Genomic DNA, 23,471 nt, shown 5'->3' with positions numbered 1-23,471 from the left:
AAAGTTGCCTGTTGATCCTCAGTAATAGCCCTCTGACTGGCTCTTCCAGCAAATAGGCACACAGGCTCCTAAACATGGCTGGCCTGTTAATCTCTAGAATAAAATGAGAAATATAAGTGGCACAAAGACAAGTTTATAGTTAGCTCCATAGGAAAATACAACAAGTGGCTCTAAAGAATACTCTGATCCACAAAGATGGTCAGATTGATACATCAATAGTATTACTGAACTTAAATGCGATGACTAAAGAAACTAACAACTCAGACTGAGATAAAGTATTCACTGTGTCACTCCACTCACAAGGCAATAGACAAGACTGGCTTTATAGAAGCAAAGTGTCTTAGTCAGCACTTAGATATAAATTTCAGGGCTGCTACCACTGCAAGAAGTTCTCTGCAGGTAGCAGTCACCTCTAATCTCAGCACAAAGGAGGCAGAGCCTGGAGGGTCTCTTGAGTTTGAGGCCAGCCTATTTTACAGAGTCAGCTCCAGGAAAGCCAGGACTAAATAAGTGAGCCCCTGTCTCAAACCAACCAACCAACCCCCAAAACCGAGAGTACAGTATTTGTTTTCCATGTTACCAATGCTGGACTCTTACAGATATCCGTATGAAAACTGCATAGAAAGATATCACCTAGCTAACTCACAATTCGAAAAGAAGGGCGGTGGGGAGGGCACTGCACAGACTCAAGAACAGTATTATCTTCAAAGACATTGAAGAAATCCTGCACTTCATTCTGAGGGTGATTACTATATAGAACACGAAGGAGAAAATTTTATGAAGTAAAGCTCAGTATATAAATGTAAAGAGAAGTAGAAGAGGGGGAAAAATAAAACTACTTAAGTATCCAAAGACTTAGGTTATTCTGAGATAGATTATATCGCTTGAAAAAGTATTTTCTTCTACCAGTACTCTGCTGTTGTCTCTCCATTTTTAGTTGCCCTTTACTATGCACTAGCCACAGTAATAAGACTTTCATATAGTCTCAAATTCTACAGCAAGCTTGGGAGGTACTGCTATTATCACCATCTTTATTTTATAAATGAAGAAATTTCTCCAGACCCCCAAGAAATTACCTCTAAGAATTCATTTGGTCTTAATATGCAGCCAAGGCTGCCTTCAAGGCCCTGAAAGCTTTCTCCTAGTCTTCCTATGCCACCAAACAGATAAAACTCACACTTAAGCCCTGCAACATTTTAACCTTCACATGCAACAATGTTCAAATACTGAAAGCAAGCTAAAGAAGAACGACCAGTTAATAAGGTACCTTACTTTAGCAACAATTATAAAAGTATTAGGAACAAATGGGCACTTTGATAGTTTGGAGCAGCCCCTTTGGGTTTATAAGGTACAGCTACAGTACCACTAAAAATGTGTGACCTTGATCAAATTACTTCAATCTCTCAAATATCTTGTCCCCATCTGTAAAACAAGTATAAGTGCACCTTCCTCAAAGACTAGAAGGAATCAAAAAGGATAATGTACATAAAGGGTTTGTCATCAGTATAGTTAAGAGATTAAATAGAGAACAGCCGGCATTCCATGGTCATCACACACCTACAGAAACACCCCCCCCGCCAAAAAAAAAAAGAAAGAAAGAACAACCCCGCTTATTTTGAAAAATCCACCCCAGAAAAGCAAATAGTAACTACTTTACTATATGCAAACTCAATCTATTTCTAATTTTTGAGGAATCAATGCATTTGGGGCACGCCAGAAAAGACGCTGCAGTGCATCTGTGACACACACCTAAAAATGGCACCAGCCAAAGCAGCATGTTAATGACCAGCATGGAAGCGTAAATCTACTTTTAAAAAATGCTGGAGGTTAGACGTGCTGGACGAGTAATACCACCCGATCACTTATCTTTGCAGGGATTGACTACCAAGCCCTTAAGCATCCTCCAATTCTTCTGCGAAAGAGCAATCCTAACAGGAGAGCCCGCCTACAACTCTAAGTATCCTCCCGGGGTATGAATTTATGAACATAGGCTGAAGATCAGCCAATGCGGAAATCCGGGTAGTTTTAACAGCCAGGAATTACTAGGCAACTTGGACCCCCACCCCAAAGACCTCGAACAAATTGCAAACAAATATACATCTCTTGAAAGGGATTAGAGTGTTCTTTATGTGCGAAACGAGAGTCCTCGCTGACCCCCATGCTATTTTCTTCAGTCTTCAACAGGGTCTCTACCCTAGCAACCAGAGATACTAATTGGTTGATACTAATGCTTCCTTGGGGGGAGGAAAAAAAAAAAAAAGACAAAAAAACCAGGCAGCAGCCAAGCAGCATTCCCTCAAAGGCCGGACTGCAGCGGCCTAGCGGGAGGAAAGACTACCCAAATCCTTCCAGAAGTTGTTCAGCATGTCCCTAGCGGAAGTAGGGTTGGTCCTGGGTCCCCGCAGAGCCTCCAAGACCGGCCCGGGCCACACACCGCCCGCTGCAAACGCGAGCATCACCGCAGGAACCTCCCCGGGAAGAAAGGTCCTTCGGAGCTGCCACGGACACCATCCTCTCCGCCGAGGAGGAACGGCGAAACGCAGCGCCGCGGCTGGAGGGTCCTTCGGCAGCCGCAGGGCCAGCCCCGCCGCAACACACGCCGCGCACATGGGCCCCGGGCCCGCGCCGGATCCCCGGCTGAGGCGCCGCGGGCCCCAGGCCTCCCGCGCCCCGCGCCCGCCCTCCTCCATCGGGCCTCCTCACGGCCCGGACGCCCTCGCTCTCCTTACCCGCCAGGGTGAGAACCAAGTCTGCGCGCTTCCAGGGACTCGCCAGGTACGGTTCGGGGGAGAGGGGAGGGGAGGGAGCTTCGAGTATCGTCCGCAGGGCCGCCCGGTCCGGAAAGCCCGAGCGACGACCGTACAAACCGCCAAAGCACTTTCGCTACCTCCTGAGAGGGTGAGAGCGAACGAGGAAAAAGAAGCAAGATGGCGGCTAGCCAGCCCCTACGTATTACGTCACGACGTTGCGTACGCACAGCAAATCTCCGCAAGACCGCCCACCCGGGGGGGCGGGGTTTGAGGCTGCGGGATCACGTGATGCCTCCGTGGCATCTCGACTGCGGCGGAGGCTGACGCTGCCTCCTACTGGAAAGAGGGAGTTCCATCAATCCGAGCGATCTCAGGGAGACAAAGCTTTTCACCTGGGGAAGATTCCAGAAGTCTTGAGTCGTCTAGAATTATGATTTGGTTTGTCTCCATGCATTGACACGACTGATGGATGAGCGTGTATATTTACAGCCCGCGCTTTCTTAAAATATTCTTAGTGAAGTAGAGGGGCAAAGTGAGAGGGCATGGTGTGGCAGTTTGAGAGGTAGGGTTTTATTTTTTATTTTGTTTTGTTTTTAGAGACAAGGTTTCTCTGTGTACCTTGACTGTCCTGGACTCGATTTGTAAACCAGGGTGACCTTGAACTCACAGAGATTCGCCGGCCTCTGCGTCCTGGGATTATAGTGCCCACTCAGTTTAAGAAGACTTGAGGTTACCTCAGTGAAAAAGTAATCCAAGTGTTAAGAACAAAGGGACTGGTGTGCCTTGCTGAGACCAACGTTGGCATTTATCATTTTGTAAAATAAGGCACAATTTCTGTGATTTTTCTGTCAGTGTTTACCTCTTGGAGCTAACAGAAAACTTAAGATTCACTAGTGCAGATGTTTACTAGGTAAATGTAACAACATAGAAACAAGAAAGTATCTGAAGTGAGGAAGGAAAATGATTATATTGCATCTGAGGGGCTGACATGTAATTTAGTATCTTGCTTCATGTACATAAGGTTCAAGGTTTGACTTTCTTTTCCCAAAGGAAAGAAAATAACTCACGAACGTGTGATATTTATCTGCTTTATAAAGTACCTCTAGTGTATAATTGCAAAGATTTCTTGTCACCTCTCCTGGTCTGAGTGAACTTCTCCACTGGTAACTGGTAGGGGTTCATAGGGTGACATGCTAGAAGGTTAGAACACAAAATAAAATGACAGCAGTAAGGCACAAGCAGTTCTCCCGAAATTGACATTTGTGATCATTTGTTTTAGATTTTGTTTGTTTTGCATTGCTCGGGCTTGAATCTAGAGCCTTCCACATGTTAGGCACGTGCTAATCTAACTGAACTGTTACTCACAGCCCCTTTAGTGATCATTTAAAATGAGATACATTTGCTGATTGTATAATAGGCCAGAGACAGGCCTGTCTTTTCACCAAGAAAACGCCTTGGTGATTTTTCCACAAGCCATTAGAGTTCTGTATTCAGTATCCTGGTATTGAAATCTCTTTCTTGAGCAATGTAGAGCGCCTCCAACAATCAAGTGAGCTGACGTTTTCCTGGGTTATGAGACTGACATGTACAAACAATATTAATTGTACAGACAATATTAATTCATGAGTTTCTTTCTTTCTTTCCTTCCTTCTTTCTTTCTTTCTTTCTTTTTTTCGAGACAGGGTTTTTCTATGTTATCTTGGCTGTCCAGGACTCGCTTTGTAGACCAGGCTGGCCTCGAACTCACAGTGATCCACCTGCCTCTGCCTTCCGAGTGCTGGGATTAGAGGCGTGCACCACCACGCCCAGCAATTCATGAGTTTCTAAGAGTTGTGTATTAGGGTTCTCTAGAGCAACAGAATTTACAGAACGAACCTCTCTATGCATATATAGGAAGAGAATTCACAGAGTGACTTGTAGTCTGTGGCCCGTCAGATTCAACAATGGCTGCCTGTGAACAGAAGGCCCAAGAATCCGGGAGTTTCTCTGCCCACAAGGCTGGAATGTATCTCATTTCCTGGCCCTCAGTACATGCCACAATCCCGAAGAAGTAGGCTCTAATGCCAGTGAAGGGACGGACTCACCAGTGAGGCCAGGGCAAGAAGTCAAAGAGCACAAGCTTCCTTCTTCCATGTCCTTGTATAGGCTTCCAGCAGAAGGCATGGCCCACCTTTTAAGGGTTTTCCCACATTAAAAGATCCCACCTTTAAGTGTGTCTTCCCAGCTCAAAGATATAGATTAGAAGTGGATCTGCCCACTTCAAGGTGTGCCTCGGCATTTGTGGGTTTTAGTTAATTCCAGATAGTAGTCAGGTTGCCAACCCAGAATAGCCATCACAAGCTCTGACTTGTATACATAAATGCTCATAACTGCAGAGCTAGTGCGTCTCTCTTCTGTCTGTCTGTCTGTCTGTCTGTCTCTCTCTCTCTCTCTCTCTCTCTCTCTCTCTCTCTCTCTCTGAGCCATGGTCTCACCATGTAGCTCTGCCTGTCCTGGAACTCACTGTGTAGACCAGGTTGATCTTGAACTCACAGAGATCCACCTGTTTCTGGGATGTAGGATTTGATTTGTTTTTAATTTTTGTTTTTGGGTTTTTTGAGACAGGGTTTCTCTGTGTAACCTTGGCTGTCCTGGACTCACTTTGTAGACCAGGCTGGCCTTGAACTCACAGTGATCCACATGCCTCTGCCTCCCAAGTGCTGGGATTAAAGGTGTGTACCACCACACCCAGCTGGGATGTAGAATTTGATTTTTTTAAAGATTTATTTATTTATTATGTGTACAGTGCTCTGCATGTACACCTTCATGCCAGAAGAAGGTACCGGATCTCATTATAGATGGCTGTGAGCCACCATGTAGTTGCTGGGAACTGAACTCAGAACCTCTGGAGGAGGAGCAGTCTCGGTGCACTTAGCCTCTGAGCCATCTCTTCAGCTTGGATTTGCACTTTTTAAAACGTACTTTATTTGGGGTTCTTCAATGTTATGCCTCCCTTCGAACCCACCTACCTGAGGTAGGAGAGAAAAAGAAGTTAATGGGAACAGGAGAAGTAGACCATTTTAGACTCAGTTCCTTGGAGTGATTCTACTGGTGTAGTTGGCAGGATTCCAGTAGACCCGTTAAACAGTAAACGGCCAATGCAGCAAGGGTGACAGGAACCTGGAGCAGCAGCCAGAACCTGGAACCTCGAAGTGTTTGCTCGAGCAGTTCTCTATAGGAGTGTCTCGAAGTGGAATGATGAACAGCCAAGACCAAAAAGCCCTACCTTTTGTTTGGGTCTCTTATATTTATCTCTTCTCAAAGTCTGCACTAGGATGTTTATCGGTTGACAATGACCATTCTCCACCTACCCCAAGAGGGGATTCCTTTTGTAGTAGACAAACATCACCTGTTCTCTCACAAGGCTGTTTTTAGTGGAAAAACCGCACTCCCTTACACAAGTCTGTTTCACATCACACACTTGGGATCAAGACAAAAACATGTTTACATCCACCACACTGGGACTAAAGGCATGGGCTACTACTACCCAGGGCTAGCCAGAGATCTACCTGCTTCTGCTTCACAGATGCTGGGATTAAAGGTATGAGCCACCATTCCTGGCTAGAACGAGCATTTTTTAATGTAGCTAAACATACTTAAGAAGCCAAGGGTGTTGTCAGAAGATGCCGCCTGGGGAGCGTAGGTTCAGAACAAGTAGTTGCCTTTGAGGTCATTCCATGATTTATGTACTTCCACGAGAGATGGTTTTGTTCCAAAAATTGAAATATATATTGAGTTTCTAGTGGTTGCAGTTGTCTGCATCGATTGCCAGTATAACTGGGCCATCCTGCTGTGCTTTTGATTTTAGGCTCTTTCCTCTTTGACAGCACTGTGATGGCCACCGGCCCTGAAGTACCCTGAAGTGTTCCTTCCTCTGTTTCCATAGCTACCTCTTAGCAGTGTTCTTTCAATAAAAATCAAGTCACAGTGGAGTCGGGTCAGTTTGTGCTTTAAAGGCGAGTCTACTTACTTCTACTCTTACTCTGTGTGTGCAGTCTTCATGTTTAACTCTCAGAGAGCAGTCTTGTTTTCCTTATTTCCCATTTCTTTTGGTGGTGGGAGGAGGGAGAATCTGACTAAAATCTCCGTGCATTAGTTTAATGTCCAAAGCAGAAACATGGCTTTCTGGTGCTAGTGAGGTGACTCAGTTGGTAAAGATGCATGCCACCCAGCTTGATGGCCTGAGTTTGATCCCTAGGGCTCACATGGTGGAAAACCAGTTCCCGCAAGATATCATTTCCTCTCCATGAGTGCAAATGGCAGGAATCCCTACACAATAATGAAAAGGGGGGGGCAATATTATAAAGGAATTTTAATTCAGAGCATGGCTGCTCTGGCAACAGATCACATCCAAAGACCTAGGTCTGTGCGATCTGACTGGAATACAGACATCCTTTAATCCCAGGAGACATACACAAGTAGATCTCTGGGTTCAAGTCAAGCCTGGTATAGAGCAAGTTTCTGGTAAAGAAAAGCTTAGACCTAAGCATGGTGGTACATGCTTTTAATCCCAAACAATAAAGGTAAAGTTAGTTTGTAGAAGGAAACACCTGTGTTTGAATGTGACATCTAATTGAGAGGCAGAAAAAGTGGCAAATCAGAGAAAGATTTGGCATAATAGGATATGCCCAACTCATGAGAGCATAAAGGGAGGGAAGCTACAGAGGAGGAGAGGGAGAGGAAGCTGATTTACAGAAAGAGGTTGAAGAAAAAACAAGCTAGACACAGAACAAGCCAGAGAGTAAGAAGAAGCCAGAAGATTAGAACAGCTTCCTAGAGTTAGCCTGAGGCCAAGCAGAACAATTCAGAGGTCAAGAGAAAAGGCAGATCGAGTCAGTCAGCTGGGAGAGGAGTTTGAGTCAGAACAGCTGAGTTGAACCAGGTAGAAAGAGTTCAGAAAGATATGGGATGTGTGAGCTTATTTAGGAGTAAGATTCAGAGGCTGAAAGCATTCTAGGCCTAGATTAGATTGTATAGATCAGCAAAGGCAGTAAGCCTCCAAGACAATAATTAAGTTGGGAGAATAAAAGTTACTGTTACACAATGCAGTAAAAAAAAATTGTAGCAAACATTACTTTTCAAACACTTTTTGCATTGGCCTAAGGACTTAGTGGGTAAAGCACCTGCTATGCAAAGGTCAGGACTGGAGTTTGGATTCTCCAAGACCCTGTCAGGTAGGCATGGAAGCTGACTGGCTAGACCAGCCATATCTGTGTGCTCTGGGTTCAACTGAGAGAATCTGCTTCAACAAATAAAGTGGAGAGTCGGTTTCACACCTCTACATGCATGCCACACACATGTGTACATGATCCCAACACACAAGCATGTGAACATACACACTTGCACACATACATATATATATATATACATATATATATATATATATATATATACACACACACACACACACACACACACACACAGAGCATACAGATAAGTATATACATGTAAAAAATTTTATTTTTTCTCCAGTTGTTTGTAGAGCCTCCAACACCTCAACAATGTAGATAAATTTGCAGCAACAAAAAAAAAATGTTTTTATGGAAAATTAAAAACAAAAATTGTTCAATTTCCTGTGTGAACTTTAAAACAATAATTTTAGACTTACACTAGATTGTTCAATTGGTGGTATGGAATCAGGAAACTAGTTTTTAATTGAAAACAAATTGACTTCCCAAACAATATGATTTTTTTGTATGTGTGTGTGATTGTTCAGCATTATTTGCTAATTTTTAAAAAATAAAATATTTACTTAGCTGAGCATGGTGGCACAATCCTTTAATCCCAGCACTTGGGAGGAAGAGCCAAGTGGACCTCTGTTGAGTTCAAGGCCAGCTTGGCCTAAATATCCAGGACAGCCAGGACTAGAGAGACTTTTTCTCAAAAAACCAAAAATAAATAAAATTTAATTTATTAATTTAAATGTTTACTTTATCTTTGTTTGATTCCAGAAAGCTGGAGGCACTAAAAATTTATAAGACAGTAAGTTACAATGAAAAGAATCAATGAAGCGGGAGTAATGGTGCGTCCCTTTAGTCCCAGCCCTCTGGAGCCAGAGCCAGGTGGATCTCTGTGAGTTCAAAGCCAGCCTTATCGTACCAAGTCCCAGGCCAGCTGAGGTTATATAGTGAAACACTGACTCAAACAAACAAACAAACAAACAAAGCAAATAAGCAAATAAGTACATAAAAGGATGAAGCTGGAAGCCCAGCACATGGAAACTTGCACAATGAGGTAGGAAGCTCAGAAGTTGAAGGCCAGCTTCGCCTGTATAGAAAGACTCAGTGTCAAACAAACAAACAAAACCAGATGTCTCATACTAGTAAAACTGTGAAACATGGTAAATTGGATATAATAATGAAAGCCATAATATCCAAACACTGTATGAAAATTAACCTCATTATATTAATGACTACAGTTGTTACAAGTTTGTGAATGAAGACGGGAACAGTACTTTCATTACTTCAGAGAACCACCTTTGGGGCTGGACAGACGGCTCATGGGTTGCTGTGAACCCAGGCTAGGTTTCTAGCACCCACTCTAGGCAGCTCACACCCCTTGGTGTAAACTCTCAGGGATCTTCTGGACTGAGAGAACCCTGAATACAGATGTCACACTCGTGCATGCACTCACACGTATACACGAGAAGATAAAAATGTAAAAAGGAACCACCTTTTGCCAACTCAAAAACTTTATGTGAAATATTTACAATGCACATTTAACATATAAAAGTTTATACATAAAGATAGTATTTTTATTTGCCTATGTATTATTAATTAGCAAAAACACTACAATTTTGGCTAAAAATATTCATTTATTGTATCATGCATTAATAAATTATGAAGTACTTGGGATTTACTCTCCACTCAAAATCTTCTTAACATCTTCTTAGCTGAGAGAAGCTAAGTCTTAGAGTTGTGAACACCGTGTAGAGAGAGAGCAGTGCTGTTAGTGAGCTGTTAGTCACTCTGAGCTGGAGGGGAAGGGAGGGAGGGAGGAGAGAGAGAGAAGATGGAGAAGACGTGGGTCACAGTTGTGCCTTAAGCATTCCTGAATGAGTTGGCTGAGCCAGGAAGTGAGTCATGGTGTAAGGCTGGAATCGGAAGGGGAAGGCACAAAGAAGTGGCCAGGTGGAGCAAATGCAGAAAAGAAAACAGCTAAAAAGGGATATATATATATAAGTGGTGGTAATTGGAGATACGGGGAAACGCTTTTAAAATATTTTTACTGCAGAAAATAGATATTTGAGCTAATGCTGACAAGTGTGCTTACAGTACTGAACGATTTCTGAAATTACAAGCCTGACTGCTGCTTCTATCATTTTTCAGAGTGTTAAGACCCTTTATTTGTTTCCTGTCCGACCTATTGTACATGCAGTGCGCAAGTGGTGAAGCTGCTAGCTTCAAATCTTTCTGTGCTCCATGGTAACCAGGCATTCTGAGCAGTGTCTTCTTGTGGAAGGGGTTATTTCCTGTGCTACAAGCCTGGAGCCCGTGCCTGCATCACTTCTTGTTTATTAGTTTCTTTGTAGTCTCCATTCTTATTTCTGCTGGGGTTAATTAAATGGTTATTTCAGAAGTACTTCTTTGAGTTGATTAGAGTCTCATTGAGATAATTGCTTCAAATGGGAATTAGCTCAATACTCAGTACAGTGCCTCTGTTAACATCATATGGCACACAGTCTTGATAGAAAGAAGAGAAAATGGGATTAGCGTCTAAAAACATTTAAAAGCTTTGCAAGTATCTAATACCCTGGACAAATCACACTCAACTGTAACTGTTCATTCCAGCATTCAGTATTGCTTATATGAAACTCTAAAAAATTATTTTCTCCCCCCCGCTCTCTCTCTGTGCATACAGGTAGGCTTAGAGTGATGGAGGTTGGTCTGGTCTGCCCAAATGAGCAGACTCACACACCCCAAATTGTAACCTTGCCTAAGAACTTATTCCTGTGTGACCAATAAAAAGCTCTCACACCTGGGCAAGGCAAACAGGATAGGTGTGGCTAAAGTTCAAGGGCGTTTGGGAAGGAGACCAGAAGAGATGAGGGGAGACTGGAGAAGAAGAGCAGGAAGGAGGAAGGCCGGAGCCATGGATTAGGTGGAAGAAGAAGCACATGGCCAGCATGGGTGGAGATTTGGCCCAGATGATGATAATTAGCAAGTATTTGGGATGCCTGCCCCTATATGGGAGGCAGTTTGGGGGATTACTATTTGCCCTGCCCCAGGTTAACTAAAGCATTTTAAAATATAACAAGGTGTCTGTGTTTCATTGACTGCTAGCAGGTTAGAAAATACTGCCATAATAATAATTATAGGCCTAATAATAAACATTATTAGGCTGTACTGATAAATTAACCACAATATTAGAGTCCAGAAGATCATGTGTCATTGCAGATATGAGAAAGTCAGAAGTGGAATCAGTTCTTTCCTTCCACCTTAGGTTCTGGGAACCACACTCAGGTTGCTAGGCTTACATGACAATGCTTTTACCTATTGAGCTATCAGGCTGGCCTGTATATGAGTATAGACATTTAATTTGGAAATCTCAGTTACTATAGTGACTAAAAAGATAGTGTTATACGTTAGTTTACATTTAATTATGACACCTACCCAACCTGAGAAGATGCTGGCAAAGTGACCAGCCATCCCAGTTTTCATGGAACCACTCTAGGTTTAGCACAGACGGTCTTAGGACCCAGGAAACCCCTTAGTCCAGGGCAAAGCAAAACAATTGCCCCACCTCTGGTGCCTAGAGTGTGGGGGGGAGACAAGAATTCTAGTCTCAAGCCTTATGAAAAGCTCTTCTTGACTTTTGCCTTCTGCCCCAAATGATGCTCTAAGAGCAGGGGGCTTTGTCTGGTAGAGAGAGGGTCTGTTCTTCCGGGGCAAGCCAGGCCACAGAGAGCCGAGAAGGTAGGCCCCAGTGCCCTGGAAAGCAACTGTACACGCGGTAGCTCCGTGCTTCAGTCTGGGCTCTCATTCTATGAGTTCCTTTCGTTTGTTATGGCTGCCATTTTTTTTGAATGACTCCTGGTGGCCAACACTGTGTGAAACCTATCCACATACTGGACACAGCAATTCCTAAAACAGACTATAAGACCAAGGCTCAGAGAGGAAATAATTCACCTCAAGCTCATACTAACGGTAGAGCTGGTGCTTGAGTTGAGGTCCAGTTTTACACATCCACTGCCTCTGAGTCTTCCTCACCCCAGGAGTGCCTCGCCTCACAGGCTTTATGGTTTGGGGCGCACTAGGCAGTTTTCTTATTGTGGGGACAAAATACCTGACAGGAAGAAACTCAAGGAAGGAAGGGCTTGTTTTGGTTTGGTGTTAGGTGATGCAGTCTACTATGGCAGGAAAGGCACAGCAGTGGTGGAGACCACACTGTCCACAACCAGGAAGCAGAGTGTGAGGAATGCCTGCACTCAGGTGATTGCCTCTTTTAAAAAATTACTATAATCTATTCATATTGCATCCCAGTTGTTATCCCCTTGCTTGTATCTTTCCGTTCCCACCTTCCCTCCCTCCTCTGTCCTATTCCCTTCCTCTAGACCTCTGACAGGGGACCCACCTCCCCCACCACATGACCACAGCCTACCAGGTCTCATCTGGATAGGCTGCATCCCCTTATTCTGTGTGCCCCGAGTCCATTCGGTGGTGCTGTCCACATTCAGGAAGGGAAATACCCTCACAGGCATGCTCAGTATTGTTTTTCCTGGGTGATTCTAGGTTGTGTCAGGTTGACAACAAAGGCTAATCACGACACGGTGTCAGTGTCATGGTGGCTGGTTGTGTTGATGGCATCACACTTTTCCTTTTCCTTTGGAATCTCATACTCCATGATCCTACTGTTGAAATAAGGTAGCCAGTTTCTGTTACTGTAAAAGAAATGGCAGAGGTATTCAACTTAAAATGAGGAAAGGTGCTGGGTGGTTGTGGTGTAGGCCTTTATTCCCAGCACCTGCAAGGCAGAGGCAGGTGGGTCTCTGTGAGTTTGAGGACAGCCTAGTCTACAGAGCAAATGCCAGGGCATCCAGGACTACACAGACAGACCCTGTCTCAAACAACAACAAAACAAACAAACAAACAAACAAAAAACAAAGAAAGGTTCTGGATATGATGGCATACACCTTGAATCCCAGCACTTAGGAAGAGAGGCAGGTGGATCTCTGTGAGTTAAAGTTCATCTTGGACAACAGTGAGTTCCAGGGTAGCCAAGGCTACATAGTAAGACACTGTCTTAACATAAAGGGTGAGTGGGTGAATGATTTATTTTAACTAATAGTTTGGAAGATTTTAGGCATCCTACGGCATGTCATGTATGATAATTTGTATTTTTGGTTTTATTTTTAACATGGAGTTTTAAACTTAAATTATATTATTGTTGTTGTTGTGTTTGAGACATGATTTCTCTGTGTGGCTGTGGCTATACTGGAACTCAGTTTGCAGATCAGGCTGGCCTGGAACTCAGATACCTATGGTTTTGGAGGCCCGGGTTGCCAACCCCTGGGCTAGAATTGTGTGCTTCTCCACCAGAAGGCCCGAGTGGAAAAGGGTCCCAAATGAGTGAGCTTACAAGATGTCAGTCCAGTCGGGGTTGGGGGCAGGGAGGGGATTTTCTCTGCAATAGGCTGCTGGTACCAAGTGGCAGTGGGGGCTGCGACAAGGGCCCGACCTGACTCTGGCAAATGGAATGGCTGCTTCAGGAACAGCCGACAGCCTGCACACACAGGCGCTGCGGCAGATGGAGGGGTGCAAAAGACAGTGGTGAACAGCAGAGACTGTCAGTGGCCAGGCCCTTCTGCTTGTCCTGAAGTCGAGTTTCCGGGGTGGGGGAAGGCCCTCTTTCCCCAGTGCTACCGCTCGGTATAAACAGCCAGTCTCAGTCCTTTGATGAAGTGGATGGTGCTCGCTGCTTTATTTCATGTGAAACAGGGACTCATAAACCTTGGGCAGCGGGGAGGGGCTTTGAGGGTGAATGCGTCTCATTGGCTGGGTTTCATCTGGTGGCAAGAAATGTGGCTCTGTCTCCCCCCCCCCCCCCCATGGAATTGCCATGACTCCATTTAGGTTTCTTTTATATATGTATATATTTTAAGAGGCGTCTACTATATTGGTTTTCCGTATGACACCTCTGATGGCCCTTAGAGTTAGCTGTCCCTCTCTGTATTCGTTCCCCACCTCTCCCCATCTCATCCGCCTGTTCCAGTTCCTCCCCTCCGTCCATACTGTTTATTCTATTTCCCTTTCATAGGTAGACCCTTCCCTACCCACCTCAATCCCTTGCTCTAAACCCAACCTCCTACAAAGGCATTTTAGACTCTTCACCTTCTGCAATCAAATCACTGAGAAGTTAATTCTCGGTTTCTTAAAATGGTAATGAGGAGCTTTCTGTGGAATAAAGACAATTTGAGGACACTGCCTTTGCTTACTCCGCTCCATCCTGACGGAGGCAGCGTTCATACCCTCTGACCAGTGAGCAGCAGCTCAGGCTCCTCAGAACGTCTTCTGTGTCTAGGCAAACCATACTCTACCTTCCAGCTAAATAAACACTTCACACAGTGACACTTATACCCCCAGCAGCCCACACAGTGGCTGACACACAGCCCAAAGTCAATTAACACCTATTGGAAGAGACCTAGGCACTGATAAAGTTGGTACTTGACTTCACACATAATATCAGCACAGTTTATGAATGTTACAGTCCACACAGCATCCAGGTAAGTCCTGCCCATAGTCAGTCTCTGGACTAAGTACATTGACACCAATTAGAGTGGAAGAAAGATGTCACCAGTGGACCCAGGACAGGACAGCTCCTGAAAGGCTTTGGCCTCAAATCCATATTGTAGTCTAATTTAATATTCCAAAACCACAAGATAGGGTGAATAGGCAAGCAGAAACAGGTATGCCAGTTAGCTTGGGGGCTTTTGGTTTTCAATTGCATATGTAAGAGTTGACAAGTATAAGATTTGTGGTCAAAGCTGGGCGTGGTGGCACACACCTTTAATCCCAGCACTCAGGAGGCAGAGGCAGGCAGATTGCTGTGAGTTCAAGGCCAACCTGGTCTACAAAGTGAGTCCAGGACAGCCAAGGCTACAGAGAAACTCTGTCTCGAAAAACCAAAACAAACAAACAAACAAACAAACAAACAAAAAACAAAGATTTGTAGTCATGTTACTAGGGGTAAAGACTTTTTTTCAGCTATTTTTCTAGGTCATTCTGTTCTAGGTAGCAAGTAAAGTCATGCCTGGCAATAGGCAGTACAAGCAGAGTTTTAAGTGAGTCATTAAATAAATCAGTATGAAATAATTTGTCTTTTCTACCTTATTCTACTCCAATAACACATTCAATTGGTAATATATATATATGGTTTTGTTTTTTTGAGACAGGGTTTATCTTGTAGCCCCGGCTGTCCTGGACTCACTTTGTAGACCAGGCTGGCCTCGAACTCACAGAGATCTGCCTGCCTCTACCTCCTGAGTGCTGGGATTAAAGTCGTGTACCACCATGGCCAGCTTGTGTCACCATGCCTGGCTAATTGGCCAGAGACTTTAGGATCAGATTTTTTAGTATCTTTCAAGTTTTACTCTTTTGTCCTTCCTTCCTCCTTACTTCTCTTTCATGTTCCAAACCACAGAGCTACTAATTAAAATACTTTAAAATATTCAATGTGTCTTTAGGGGTCTTCGCACAAGATGTTCCTTCTATTTAGAGCATTCTTCACCTTCTAAAAAAAACAAAACCAACTAAACAAACAAACAAATGTATCACGCCATTCTTCTCTGTGTGGGATTAGTGCACATACCATGGCATGTGCTTGTGGGTTTATAGCACACACAGTTGTTATCAACCCAGGAAACAAGTGTTCTGTGTGTGGATGAGGAGCCACCAGCCATGGGAACAGTAGGATGTGCAGCATAGGCCTTCTATTGAGAAGAAATGGTTTATTTTGTTAGCTCTTGGATATGATCCCATTTAGAGGATGGCCTTATTTAAAGGGAGCTGATTCTCCAGGGTTTATCTCCACAGACACACAATGTTGGTTGGAGTGGCAGTATAGAGGTCTGGCCATTTCACCCCATCAGATGTCCTGCAAGCCTGGCTCAGTTCCAGAGCTCTACATGGGGTATATTGAGCTGGCATTGGATGCTAGGTCAGCTTCTTAGCCTAACTCTGTTTCCTTCTCTCTTAGGCTAGAGTTCTCCAAAGCTCCACGTGCGTAGTTCTGTCTGTTCCCTAGCAACTCAGCCTGCAGTACCACCATCTACATGATTTGTTCACACCAGAAATCTGGGAAATCCCCCAGACTCCATTTCTCCCTCCATCTGGAACCTCCTCCACATGCAGTGAATTGTCAGGTCTTTGTTTTTCCATCCCATTTGCCATGACTGTAATCCAAGTTGCCCTAGCATGTCACTCAAGGCAACTACGGTGGCTGCGGGTTTGTAACTCCATCTTCATCTTTATCCAAAAGAGCTTTTTCCTTGTAATTTTATTATGTTTTGTGGGCTTATTGAGATGTATTTGACAGTATAGCGTGTAAGTTTAAAGTGAACAAGTTGATAGATTTTGGCATGCGTGTAAACCTGTAAAACTGGCACTACACTTGATGACACATGTTTCTATCAGGTATATTATTACTTTTGTACACCTTTAAAGGTGTTCAAGCCAACTCTTCATGTACATTATTCATACACAGACACATTTGTGTGCATTGCACACATACACTAAGGAAGTGAAACCGGAAATTCCACCTCCTTTCTCATTTGGATAATGTCTTGTTTTGTTTTTGTCTATTGGAGACAGGGTTTCTCTGTGTAGCCTTGCTTGTCCTGGACTCACACTCACAGAGATCTGCCTGCCTCTGCCTCCCCGAGTGCTGGGATTACAGGTGTGTTCCACTGCACCCGGCTTGTATATTGTCTTAAAATTAGAATACGAACAAGTTTCTTCCTTTCTTAAATTCCTTTGAGTGCTTTAGTTACCTTTGAATGAAGACAATTTCCTCAGAGCCCAGTTTGTCCCCACACACCTTTACAATTTCCTTAGTCAAGGCTTCCTATTTTGCAGTCCGACTGGACCTTAAAACAAAATTATGCAAAAACAAAACAAAACAAATCAAATCAAACAACTTAAGGAGTATCTTTCATCCTGGGCCACAGACCCTTTGCCTCTGTCTCTTCTACTCTGATCCATTTTCTCTAATCCTGATATTTCATGTTTCTAACTTTTCTTCAGTCATGATCTTTAATATTTTTAGTATGAATATTTTATTTTTTATGTTTTTTGAGTCAAGGTTTCTCTGCATAGTTAAATATTTCTTATTAGTTCATTTGAATGCCTGCTTTTAAAAAAAATCATGTTTGTGTACTGTGTCTCAATCCTAGTAAAAGCTATAATTGATGTTATCACCCACACATTGCAGATCGTAAACTGATACTCCCTCAAAGCATGTAGGTGGAAAGTAAACTTGCTGTTTTGGGCATTCGGTTATGGATGAGAACAATGACTAAAAAGGACACGACATGAGTGCTCCTAGGTATGCTGGAGGAGAACGCTTATTGTAAGTAAAAGGGAGACATCAGCAGAGCCAGAGACATCTGGGAGAGTCCAAAGTGGACATGCCCCTGGGCCATGTGAGGAGAGTAGGGAGGGGAAGGGAGAAGGAAAAGAGGGAAATCAGGTGCAGCAGCCAAGAGGTCAAAAAGTAAAAGAGGAGCAGGTAACCAAAATGTCCGGATTGTACAGGAAAGCGCGTTGGGAGGAAGGGCAGCACAGCCCTTGGGGTGTACATCAGTGTTAGCCATGCCCTGTAACTGGTAGTGAGTGAGGGATGCTGGAAGAAGCTGGTGACCAGGTCCACTTTGACATGTCCAACAGGCCATTTGTCCCAGGAGGATCGTTGTTGAATGCTTCCCATGGTCAATTGGCTCCTTTCACAAAAACCTTTGCTCAGTTTTCCTTGAGTCTTCTGCTTGAATAGGCCTGACTTTGGGCTTTCCTTTGTCTTTGCAAAATAAATACAAGCCAGAATTCTGTTAACCCAGGCTAGGCCCCAACCCCTTAATATCTGAATCTTACCATTTTGGTGTTTGCAAGTTTGTTTGTTTCCTCAGCAACTTTCCCACTGAGGCTCTTGTTCCGGAACCTCTGTTGCTCCTTGTTGGATTCAGTGGAGCCTGCTTTCTCTCCCTCAGCCCACCATCACACTCCAATGGTCGCTGTACCATTGTCATCATCAGAGGTCTCAAATAAAATCTCTCTTACTTTTTAATCAGTGTCCAGATAATGTTCTCTTGAAAAGACCAAGTTAAGCTGCTGTTTCCAGGCTTCCTCGCATGATCTTGCAGTTTTCCTTCATTGTTTGTATTTAGTGCTCTCACTATTAAGTGGCTGCCTTCCTAATAAAACTAGAAGCTGTTGTTAATCCCACCACTAACACAATTTAAAGCCAAATTGAGGCAAGCTTTAATTAAATTCTGGGCCGGTTCATACCTGGGTTCCAAATCATTAATGGGTACTAATTTTCACTTTAACTCGCCTCTACATAGACTTTCAACACAACTGAACCTTCCTTGCTCAAATCTGGCAATTAATATTTCACTCACCTCATCATTCTTTATTTGGCACCTTTGAGTTTTCTCTATAGGTCTTCATAAAATATACAGCAAGTTATTTTAAACTATAGTCTGTGTTGTGCAACCCCAGGACCTGGTCTTTCTATGTAGTATACTCATTATCATACCCCTTTTTATTATTTCTTTTTCTTTTAAGAAAGGGGACTTGTTGTGTAACTCAGAATGACATGGAACTGAGAATCCTTCTCAGCCTCCCAAGTATGCCAGGACTACAGGAGTACACTACCATGTCAGGCTTATCCATATGACCAGCCATCACCAACTTTTAGTAATCTAATCACTATTCTACATTCAGGTCAATTTTTTACCTTGCACACAGGGGAGAGAACATGGGCGATATTTGCCTTTTTGTGTCTGGTCTATTTGACTTAACATACTGTCATCAGTTTTAACCATCTTGCTGCAGATGACAGGACTTTCCTCCTCCTCCTCCTCCTCCTCCTTCTCCTCTTCCTCCTCCTCCTCCTCCCCCCTCCTTCTTCCTCTTAATAAAACAAAAATAGTCTGTTTTATTTACAACACTCAGTGCATCTTACACATTTACACATGACATATTTTTACTCCCCAAGTCTTTTGAAAGCAATTCCAATTCCAGTTTGTGCAATGAGTTTATAGGAAAACCTTAAGGCTATCTTATGGCACCACACTTCTTTATGGATAATCACATCTCATGTGTGTTCGTGATTATGTGTGTATCGTGTTCCTCATCCATTTGCCCCTAGATGGGCAGCAAGGTTGGCTCCATGTCTTAGTCATTGCCAAAGTGCTTGGGAACACAAGGATCTCTTTGGTTCGATTTCATTTGATTTGGATGTACTCAGAGAAGTGGGATGCGTCACATATCTACTTTTGCTTACTTACGTGTTAAAAAAGTAAACAGGCACATTAAGTTTGTAACGAGCTTAATTGAGTGTTCAGTGATTCATGGACCAAGCAACACCTGCTCACAGGGTTCAGCGAGCCACAGAAAGCAACACAACAGGAAATCCTTCTTAACGTTAGCTGGGACAAGTAACAGACAAGTCACAGAAACTATTAGATTGGTTAATGTGGAAGACGTTAGGAGACCGTTGGCAGTTGATGATGGGTAAGGTCTCTGGTTAGTGTTAGCAAGTGATTAAGCTTATGTTTCTATTTACTCTTTGTACTGTACGTGTTGCTTTTGGTGTCCAGTCCTTCTGTGAGGATTCAGCTCGCTGTAGCCTTCTCAGCCAGTGGCCTCCTAGTTAATAATTTTAGGATTATGTTGACTTCTATCTTGTAGGCATTTCTGTGGGGCTATGGTTTATGATTATAGTCTCCTTCCTTTTTAAGCCAAGGAATAAATAAGTCAAAGCACTTTACAAAAAAGAAAAATCACCATTTCTGAGCAGAGAAATGTTGTTCAGGGGGAGCAGGAGTGAGGTAACACAGAGAATCGAGTGAGCTTCCATCCGGGCCAGGCCTTGGGTGTGGTCAGAGTTTATGAGTTGGACATATTTATGCACTCACTCACCACACATTTCTACAGGATTAGACAATTGCTCAAGCCCCCCTGGGCAATGATTTGCACACATTCCTGGGGTTCAGCAGAAAAGTCACCTGGGGAACTGTCAAGTTAGTCAGATCTAACTTCCAGAATTTATGCTAAAGGATTAGGAATTCTGGTTTTTGTTTGTTGATTGGTTGATGGGAGTGCTGTTAAAAAAAAAAAATATCAGCCAGGAGTTGTGGTGCATGCCTGTAATCACAGCACTTGGGAGGCAAAGGCAGGTGGATCTCTATGAGTTCCAAGTCAGCCTGGTCTACAGAGAAAGAGCTCCAGGGCAGCCAGGGCTGCTACCCAGAGAAATCCTTTCTTGAAAAACCAAATTAAAAAAAAAATGCCATATGTGGTTCTCATGAATCATTCTGAGGTAATGTAGGTAATGGCAACATTGCTCAAAATCATCGAGATGTGGAGGAGAGGAGTAAATGTGACAGAAGGAAAACTGGGTCATTTTTTTGTCAGTCTATTTGTCACTGAGTGCCATGAATAAGTGCTCATATTATTTGTAATAGGAGGGGGTCTGTCTTCACGTACTTTGCCACAAGTTGGAGCACCAAAGCAATATTTATCCTTTTGAAGTATCTAATATTTTTACCAATAAAGACACGGGTGGCCTAGCCTGAAGTAAAAACCAGCTAGCTCAGAGAGGTAACTTTATTTTCTTAACTACATACAAAATATATATTTACAAGCCTGATTCTACAACTAAACTGCCAGTTCCTTAGAAATATTTTACACAGCTGTCTACCTTTCTCTTGAGCTCCTCCAAACCCAGGAGGGCTCCTTATCTCGCTTTCCTAGAATACAGCTTTACCTTTGCCCTACCAGCTGCTTCTCTGTTGTTCCTGCAAGCCCAGAGAGAAAATCCCTAGCTCTTACCCCGGGGCTCCTTCCATGTGGGCTCTTCCAAGACGAGAGAGGCAGGGGGAGGGGGAGCGTGGGGGGAGGGAGCTCTTTTGTTTTGTTTTGTTTTTCTGAGACAGGCTTTCTCTGTGTATCTCTGGCTGTCCTGGAACTCTCTTTGTAGACTAGGCTGTCCTAGAACTCAGAGTGATCCGCCTGCCTCTGCTGGGATTAAAGGCATGTGCTGCCATGCTTTACTGCGAGAGAACTCTTAAGGTCCAATTGCTATAAAAGAAGTGTCTAAAAAATGTTTAATTAAAAAAAAAAAAAAAGAAGTGTTTAGCTCCTCCCTTACACACTTGGCAGACCAAACCATGTAACAGTCCTGGTAGTGTTGGTGTTGGGGTTTTCAAGCGAAGTCAGAAGGGGCCGAACCACTTCGGTGGAAAACTCGAGGCCACCCAGCTGACTTTGCCTCTGTGTGGTGGTTAGAATAGGTTTGACCCTCATAGACTTCCTGTTTGAGTGCTTGGCCACAGGGAGTGGCAAATTAGGAGGTGTGACCTTGTTGGAGTAGGTGTGGTCTTGTTGGAGTAGGTGTGGTCTTGTTGGAGGAGGTGTGGCCTTGTTGGAGGAGGTGCGTGCAGGCTTTGAGGTGTTCTACGCTCATGCTCCGCCCAGTGTGGAATGAGAGCCTCCTCCTGGCTGCTTTGGATCAAGATGTAGAACTCTTGGTTCCTCTAGCACCGTGTTTGGCCTGCACGCTGCCACACTTCCTGCCATGATGACAATGGACTAAACCTCTGAAACTGTAAGCGAGCCCCAATGAAATGTTTTCCCTTATGTGTTGCCTTGGTCATGGTGTCTCTTCACAGCAAAGGAAACCCTAAGACACTTGGGTCGTAGAGCAAAGACCACAAGAATTCGCCCAAGCAACTTGCCTTAAACTAGGTAGGAACCTTCTGTTCTTTAGAGTTCTTATCTGTAGGTAAGAGGCACACCCAAACTGCATCTGAGATCCATTTAAGCGTTTATCTTTTGCTAACAATTAGGTTTTCTGTGCCCCCCCACCCCCCACCCCCCGCCCCTTCCTCCTTCTTCTTTGGTTTTTCAAGATAGGCTTTCTCTGTGTAGCCTTGGCTATCCTGGACTCACTTTGTAGACCAGGCTGGCCTTGAATTCACAGAGATCTGCCTGCCTCTGCCTCCCAAGTGCCGGGATTAAAGGCGCCCGCCGCCGCCGCCGCCGCCGCCGCCGCTGCCCAGCACAATTAGGTTTTCTATGTACGACAATCAAATATCCTACACCAATCATTCCTCCTGTAAAAATGTTATCTAAGGAGAGGGTCAAGGGGTATTTTTACTCATGCTACTGTTGATGGCAGTAAAATTGTACCAATAGACAAATACATGGGCTGACAAAATGTGTTTGTATGTAGGCTGGTTTGAAGTTGGAAGCATGCATGATGGTATAAAGTCTACTTAGGTCTAATGAGTTTCTGTTCAAGAGAGGATGAAATAGAATTCTTTAGAGAGATGTGCCCAGTAGGCTGCCCAGCTAGAAAATCAGGACTTCATTGACATAAAACCGTATCAGTAAGTACCTCTCTGTAAAGGAAATGCTTAGACTTCACCTTCCCAACAGACAGTTCACTGGTTTCCTTGACAGAATGGTGACGCTGGGATTAAAACTGACCATTATTGAAAAGGAAACTTTTATTTGCCTGTCTAATTGTTACCTCAGAGGCTTATTGCCTCCGTCTGCTAACCCAGGCTAGTCTTGAAAGCTTCTAGCCTCTGTACAACATTATCTACGCCTAGAATGTTTTCAGCCTCTGAGACTTACTACTGAGTAAGTGCAACCTTTCTAGCTCTTTCTGAACTCTTGCCAGCTGGTTCAGCTCAGCTGTTTTGGCTCAAACTTCTCTCCAGGCTGATTAATTCAAACTTGCTTCTCCTTTGGCTTCTGGCTGAATTGCTCTGCTTGGCCTCATACTAACTTTGGCAACATGTTCTAACCTTCTAGCTCCCACTCGTTCTCTGGATCATTGTTTTCACCTGTGTCCACCTTGTTTTCTCTCTACAACCTGTCTCTGTACAGCTGTCCCTGTCGATCTGCCTCCCCACCCCCTCGCTGCACTGCTCCCTTTTAATTCACCTCTCTTTCCATTCTGTTCTTGTGAGAGTTGGACGTATCCTATTCTGTCACATCTTTCTCTGTTTTTTCACTTTGTCTGCCTCTCAATTAGACATCACTTTCAAACATGGCTGCTTCCTTCTACCAACTAACTTTACCTTCATTGTTTGGGATTAGGGATTAATGGTGTGTGCTAAAAAAAAAAAAAAAGTGTCTGCATTCCAGCCAGAGTAGCCATGTTACTGGATTAAAATCTCTCTACACATCCTACTCAGCCAACATTTTTGTAGGTGCTAGGGATTTGAACTCTGGTCCTCACATTTGTACAGCGAATGCTTTACCCCCTGAACTATCTCCCTATCCTCACTAATTAACAAATATTATTGTGCACTTATTAAGTATAGAAGGATTCCATGAGTATGCAAAAGGAAATTAAAAAAAAAAACACTGACACTTTACTTTCTAAGTTCATCCAAAGGCAAATAGTTCTCTCAAATTTTCATTAGTGTTTTGTTTTCATAAGAGAGGAATATGA

At 43.7% G+C, this 23,471-nt stretch overlaps 1 protein-coding gene and 1 long non-coding RNA gene across 14 annotated transcripts in view; one reads left to right on the top strand and one right to left on the bottom strand.

The window, feature by feature from the left end:
* Positions 1–2,955, bottom strand: part of PRRC2C (proline rich coiled-coil 2C) — a 69,774-nt gene extending 66,819 nt beyond the window's left edge. For 9 of the 11 annotated variants that reach the window (XM_084788761.1, XM_084788771.1, XM_084788769.1 and 6 more), the window contains exon 1: positions 2,730–2,955. The gene's annotated coding sequence lies outside the window, so the exon portion shown is untranslated. The remainder of the gene's footprint in view (positions 1–2,729) is intronic. The other 2 variants (XM_084788766.1, XM_084788762.1) reach the window with 1 other exon arrangement.
* Positions 2,956–6,599: 3,644 nt separating this feature from the next.
* Positions 6,600–23,471, top strand: part of LOC311601510 — a 58,458-nt gene continuing 41,586 nt past the window's right edge. The window contains exons 1-2 of one of the 3 annotated variants that reach the window (XR_014780590.1): positions 6,600–6,745; positions 12,521–12,652. This is a non-coding gene — a long non-coding RNA (uncharacterized lncRNA). Of the gene's footprint in view, positions 6,746–12,520; positions 12,653–21,493; positions 21,612–21,640; positions 21,752–23,471 lie in introns of those variants that run through there. The other 2 variants (XR_014780591.1, XR_014780592.1) reach the window with 2 other exon arrangements.

The sequence above is a fragment of the Acomys minous genome (assembly GCF_964271855.1).
Source record: "Acomys minous genome assembly, chromosome: 1".
NCBI lineage: Eukaryota > Metazoa > Chordata > Mammalia > Rodentia > Muridae > Acomys > Acomys minous.
The sequence above is the reverse complement of the archived record's forward strand: the minus strand, read 5'-3'. Positions and strand labels throughout refer to the sequence as shown.